Source organism: Ruditapes philippinarum, unplaced genomic scaffold (genome assembly GCF_026571515.1).
Source record: "Ruditapes philippinarum isolate M1 unplaced genomic scaffold, ASM2657151v2 ctg1480_1_1_1_1, whole genome shotgun sequence".
Taxonomy (NCBI): Eukaryota; Metazoa; Mollusca; class Bivalvia; order Venerida; family Veneridae; genus Ruditapes; species Ruditapes philippinarum.
This window is the reverse complement of record NW_026857013.1, coordinates 47826-55117: the sequence shown is the minus strand read 5'-3', so window position 1 is coordinate 55117 and position 7292 is coordinate 47826.

Below are 7292 nucleotides of genomic sequence, written 5' to 3'. Positions count from 1 at the left end.
ATTCGAGAAAAAGAATGATATAATTTCAGTAAAGGAAAGTATCAATAGACACATTGATTTTTGGGTAAAAAATCTCAAAGTTTATACTTTTATAGAAGACGTTATAAGAAACGGATATAAGATTCCGTTTGGCACACTGCCTAGTTCTATTTACTTAAGAAACAATCTTTCTTCTGTGAAACATCATAAATTCGTTTCGTCAGCTATTTCTGAACTTTTAGAAAAGCAATGCGTTATTGAAGTTAAAAGTAAACCTTTTTGTGTTAATCCGTTGACTGTTTCAGTAAATTCAAATGGTAAAGAGAGGCTTGTTTTAGATTTACGTCATATTAATAAGCACGTGTTAAAAAGGGAGGTCAAGTTTGAAGGTCAGAAAGAAGCCTTAGATTTTTGTCAAAAGGGTAATCTAATGTTTTAAGTTTGATTTAAAATCTCGCTATCATCACGTATCTATAAATAAAGAATATCAAACTTACTTAGGATTTTCTTGGGTAGAGAATGGTATTCATAAATATTTTGTTTTTACAGTTCTCCCTTTTGGAATATCTATAGCTCCATGGTTGTTTACTAAACTTTTAAGGCCATTGGTTAAATACTGGAGAGGAATGGGGATTAAGATAATTGTATATCTGGATGACGGTTGGGGTACAGACAGCCCAAAATTATGCTATAAAGTAAGTTCACAGGTTAGGGAGGATTTAATTAGAGCAGGTTTAATAGCGAATGAAGAAAAAAGTCCTAGAATGGTTGGGAAGTTTGTGGGATTTATCTTAAGGTCTTCTAGAAATTCCAATTAGAAAAATTGAAAAGCTTAAGCACATGATTTTAAGTTGTATGCAGAATCAAGGGAAATGTACAGCACGTTCATAGGCAAAAATAGTAGGAACAATAATATCAATGTCATTTTGTTTTGGGAATGTATGTCACATTATGACACGAAATCTTCATGTTCCCATAAGTAATAACGTTTTTGGGATGCAATTGTTTCGCTAGATTCCCCGTCCTTGGCAGAGTTACATTTTTAGTCTAAGTTTTATTTAGTTTTATTAAGCTCAATTAACAAAGTTTCTAGAGTCACATTTACGAAATAAAGGTTAAACAGAGTTCCACATTTAGGGAGTTACGTTCCTTAGAGTTCGCATTACAGTCCTTTGAGAAACATTTGAGTGGTAAATTTGTTAAGGTTTATATTGATAATCAGAATATAGTTAGAATTGCAGTCGTGTAAGCACAAAAGTTATTTTGCAGGCTATTGCAAAAAGAATATTTGACTTCTGTGTACAACACAAAATACTCCTGGAATCATCTCTGTGCCGTGTGGCGGCTGTAAAAAGTCTCCCCGTACATTTAATCAATGATGTTATATTTTCGATCCTTGAAGATCGTTCAGCACGACATTATTGTTGTGCTTGTGGTATTTTTAGTTTCAACTTTTCGGCATTTTCTAGTTAGGTGGTTCCAATATTCCTACTTGAATAATGTTGAATCACCCTTAGGATATGTTGCCTGCTTTTTAAATTTGTCTTTTGACGTCTTATCTGTGATACGCAGGCTTCATAACCTCTGATCCCCTTTCAAAATTCCATTTTATTTAGTTCCGCCCATTGTTTTCTCGTTTAGGGCACACGCTTTTTATTACTTGGGGACCATACGCCGCTTTTCATGGAATGGCACGGAAGTGTCACATTGAAGGTTCCATGATAACCGCCGTATGAACACATCTGCGGATGTTTCTAAATTTAAAATTTTACTATTTCATGTTTAAATGTTGAATTCTGCTTAAGCCGGTGCTAGGGGGCGTGGACGGTAACTTGCACTTTCCAGTACCGTCCATGAACAGGCTCAATCAAACCGAGCCTGCAACATTTTCAATTTTGCCGTGTTGGGATTTCTTTAGGGATTCTGTATTTATCTATTTTTTGATTTCCAAGAGATATGAATGTAGAAGCTGACGCTTACAGTAAGATTTTGGACTTTGACGATTGGGCAGTTTCACCCTTAGTGTTTCAATATTTTAATAATGTGTGGGGTCCGTTTCATATTGACAGATTTGCTGACAATAGAAACAAACATGTTGAAATATTTAATTCTCAGTTTTGGTGCCCTGGGACACCAGGAGTAGATTCATTTGCGTTTGATTGGTCAGGAAAGAATAATTGGTTAGTACCTCCTTTCCACTTAGTAAACAAGGTCATTCAACATATGATTAAATGTGGGGCAGAGGGGACTTTAGTAGTCCCTAAGTGGAAGTCTTCCACGTTTTGGCCCGCTATCGTCAACACGTTTACTGGTTCATACAGGGAATTTGTAGTTGATTTTGTGGAATATGAGAAACCAAAATCATTTTTTTGTTCCAGGTTCGTGTTTAAACAGTGTCTTTGCAGTATCTTCTTTTAACGGGAGTGTTTTAGTGTTAAAAATAAAATTATGAGTGGAAGCTTACTAACCCCTTTTCTATATACTTTTTATTAAAACTGAGCGTGTTTTTTTCTGGAATTGTTACAAAACTTTACACTATTCTTTTCATATTACGCAGCAAGTTTCAAAGCATATATAGCGTAATCTATATTTACACAATATGCGCTGGTAAAGTTTTTGTCATGAGAGTCAAAATTATTTAGAGCATGTGCAGTAATTATATATCGAAACTATTTTAAATTAGATTATCATTTTATTGAAGATAATGTTATTAAACAAGAGTTTTTTTTATTGACTTTGTTGATTATCTTTAGAAATGGTAGGGCTATTTTTACAATAATAAGGTTAAATAGTTAAATTAATAATAATAATAATAATAAAAAAAAACATATGTAAATTAGTGATTCCAAATACTAAGTGGTTATCTTGAAATAATTTAATTTTATTATAGGAAATAGAAACTATCATTAAAGGATCTACAGTTGTCCTTTTAACGAGTTTGTCGTTTAGTAAAGGTGTTTATTATTGAAATATTTACAGTTATCATAGTAATGAGTTCTTATTATTTAAAGATTTACAGTTATCCGGGTAAAGTGTATTTATTATTGAAAGGATCTACAGTTATCCTAGTAATGAGTATTATTATTGAAAGGATCTACAGTTATCCTAGAAATGAGACTTATTTATTGAAAGGATCTACAGTTATCCTAGAATGAGAATTATTTATTGAGAGGATTTACAGTTATCCTAGAAATGAGAACTATTTATTGAAAGGATCTACAGTTATCCTATAATGAGAATTATTTAATGAGAGGATCTATTGTTATCCTAGTACAGATGAATTATTATTAAAGAAAATCAGTTATCCTAGAAATAATCATTTCTTTTATAGACTTTTCAGTTTTTTCTTAGTGAAGATTATCATTCAAGGATTTACAGTTATCAAAAGAGAAATTTTGAATAATTTTTAGTTTTTTTTGTTGTTGTCTTTAGGAAGTATTTTGAGAAAGATTTATAGTAAACCAGAGATTATTTTCAGAATTGCTGTGTATAAAATATTTAATGTTTATATCATTGCTTTATTAGTTCACTGATTTTGAGAATTGCTAAAAAAATGTGTAACATCTTTTTGTATTTGCAGGAACGTAAAAATCATGCAATATGGGAAGAGATTTCAAAGTTTTCAAATCATGTTTCTCTTGGGGCAGCAGCAAGTATGATACCAGACATAGTTATGGCTTCTAAATCCAAGAATACCAATCAGAAATACATCGGATACTTCAACAAATTTGACGTTTGGTGCGGTGAACATGCTTTTATCAGTTTACCAGCTAAAGTAACTACGGTTTGTCTTCTTCTGAGTGATTTAACTATCAGTGAAGTGTCTAATTCTGTTCCGGAAGGTTATTTTTATGCAATAAACTGGAAGCACGAATTATCACTCTTTGATAATCCGTGTGCGCACAAATTAACTAAACTGACTTTTGACGGAAGCAGACGTATCTTGTGCCAACCAAAAACAGAAGAAACAACCAGTTACAGCAGACATTTTGAATCGTATTGTAAATTTGTATAGCAATGGAGGAAAGATGAACTTTAAAAATAATAGATTATGTACAATGTGTATTCTTGGATTTTCAGGTTTTTTGAGATTTAGTGAGCTAAGTTCGTTACAAATGAAAGATATCAAAATTTATGAAAATCATATGTCTTTGTTTATTAAGAAAAGTAAAACTGATCAGTTACAAAAGGTTCAGAAATAGTCATTGCTAAGACGGGAAATAAACTATGTCCGGTATCGTGGTTAAAAAAATTATTTAGCTGCCGCAGGTTTAACCGTTTCCTCTGACGAATACATGTTTACAAAGGTCAAATTTCTTAAAAGTAAAAACCAATACGCACCAGTTAACACTTTTAGTCCTTTGTCGTACACGAGATCCAGGGAAATATTTTTGCAAGCTATAGTAGCAATTGGGGAAGACAAAAATAAATTTGGTCTACATAGTTTACGTAGTGGCGGAGCTTCAGCTTGTGCAAATAGTACTCTCAATTTAGATACCAGTTTGTTAAATAAGCATGGTAGATGGAAATCAAGTACTTCTTCAGATGGTTATATCCATTACAATTTGAATAAAAGGCTTCAAATTTCTAAACATTTAGGCATTTAATCCCTTTTACAATATAATAACTCCAGACATCTTTGTTTATTCGAGCTTTAGTAAACCCACTTCTATTGAACATTATCTGAGTTTTCTTATTTCTTGGTTTGTATTATATAGCTTAGGAAAGAAATAATTTATTTTCGGACGAACGAAGTGAGGGAGAAAATAAACCTAATTCTTTTTTGACCTTTTTTTATCCCCGCTTATTTATCCCTTTATATGTATGAGAGGGTCGGGGCATCCCGCTGATACCTTACATAAAATCAATACAAATTCTTACAAGCATCACATAGTCATGAGTAAATACAAAAATAAAATTATGATATTATTAATACATTATAATTTTATTTAATCAATTTTCATATAATATGTAAAACAATTATAAAAAATCAAACAAACAACATAGTTCAATATTTGTTCTGGGATGAATTTATTTAGTGTAGCTCATAAGTTAAGTAAAGTTCTTACCATATGCCATCCTTCATTTACATGTTTGGTCAAATTTGTATTTTTGTTATTATTTCATGCCAATTTAAGACTATTTCTAAAACCAATAATTTAGGTAGCATGTTTATTCTATTTGACAAATATTTATATCTTTTCCAATTCTAAAAACAAAATATCGTTTTTCATATTTTCTTATTTTTCATATTTTTTCAAACTATGATTAAGTTGACTTGTTTTGTATCACCTGCTTTAAATCTACAAAATCACCTTGTTGATTAATTATATCATCAAAAAACACTAACAAATCTGATTTCTGTTTCATATTAAAGTGTTTATTTTCTGCTAACAAGTTATGATTATAAAATAATGACATGTGTCACACTTGTTTTATACTATCTTTACATAGTTCATCTTTTAAAGTCATACAAAATAGAGAAAAACAGAATCTCTAAAACTTAAAATTTTATCTTTCCTCAATAGCTTATAATTTGGCTTAAAAAGTACCGATCAATCACCGATAACTTTATAAATGGGGTGTTATTACATTGATTATTCCGTCTGCGCTTTGCCTTGTGTTTTGTCCTGTCTTTGTTTAGGGTCATACTCGGCTCTTGTCGCTGGTCCTGTATTGTTTGGTCATGTGGGGGTTTCGATCATTGCACGCCGCTCTTCCTCGATGTTTTTTTATATCTCATTAATATGTCTATTTATTGATAGAAATAACATTTAGGCATACATTTATATTCAATATTTGCCATCCTGCCATGTATGATTTGACTTATTGCATCTTTTATTGATTTTATACTCATGTTTCACTTTATTTTTACAAAATATTTAATAAAAAGTTGGTGTCAATGATTTAAAGATTAACACCTGTTTTTTGTGTTTTTTTTTTCTTTTTTAGAGGCGGAATTTCTAGGCTTTATTGTATATGCAATCGAAAATTTTTAAAAATGAATTTTACATTTATACCCTTTAATTAAAATCTTTAATCATGTAAATTATTATTCTCATGAAAAGAATCACCATTTCACATCAATTTGTTAATAGCAATGAGCTAGTATTTTTGTATAAGTAAGAATTTTATTCATTTAATCCTCAAATTGATAACGGTATATGTATATCTTTAGCTAGTGGGTATTGGTATAGAATGTTTTGATAAGATATATACTTAATCAGGAAGTTAAATAAATAAAATACTTAGACTTAATCAGGAAGTGATAAAAAGATTTGTGCTTTTCAAACGTGAACTTTGTTGAAATCTGATAGGATGTTGTAAATTGTAAGTAAAGTTTTCACGATATATATTCATTTGTATATATTTTATTTTAAATTAATATTTACAATTGACATTTTTTAAAATCTATTCATCTTTTTAAAATTAATGTCTTGGTTTCTAGCTCAGATTTTAAACATAATGTGTGATAGTTTACTTTCAACCTTTATTTAAAACTGCATTTTATAAAAACAGATTTTCCTAATTGCCATACCATCTACTGCTTTATAAACGGTTTTTTAAAGTTTGGATGTAAATCTAATCAAAATATGATAAACAAGATCAACAAAGAAAGGCGGCTTTAATGAATGCAACCCCCACACGACCCAGCAACAAGAGCCAGGGCAGGAGCCTAGGCGGACCCCAAACAAAAACAGGACAGGGCACAATGCAGAGCACGGACAGACTAATCACTAAAAGTGTAAAATGATAAATAATTTGTAACTAATAAGAAATTAAAAAAACAAAAATAAAATGAATGATTGAATAATAGGATAGAATTTGTAAATGATAAGAAATTCAAAGAAAACAAGTAAATGGTTGAATAATAGGCCCACAAAGTCGAAGGGCACAAGGGAAGGGGACAGGAGACTTGGGGGGGGGGGTAAATTAAAGACTGTTTTCAAAACACCATCAAGTTGTATTTATGCTACAGAAACCACAACTTTCAGTGTAAAGATCATTGTTACCCTGACCTTTGACTTTATGACCCTAAAATCAATAGGGGTCATGTATTGGACATGGCTGTTCATCCTATAAAATTTTACAGCAGTTGGTTGATTCATACTTAAAAGTAATTGAGCGGAAACTGTTTTCAGTTTTAAGGTTATAGTGACCTTGACCTTGGACAATCATCCTATGAGGTCTGAATACTGTGGGCCAAATAGAACTTAAGTTATGCTCTGTAAACCATTTTCAGTTTTAAGGTAACAATGACCTTGACCTTTGACTTTTCGACCCTAAAATCAATAGGGGTCTTCTTCTCAAAA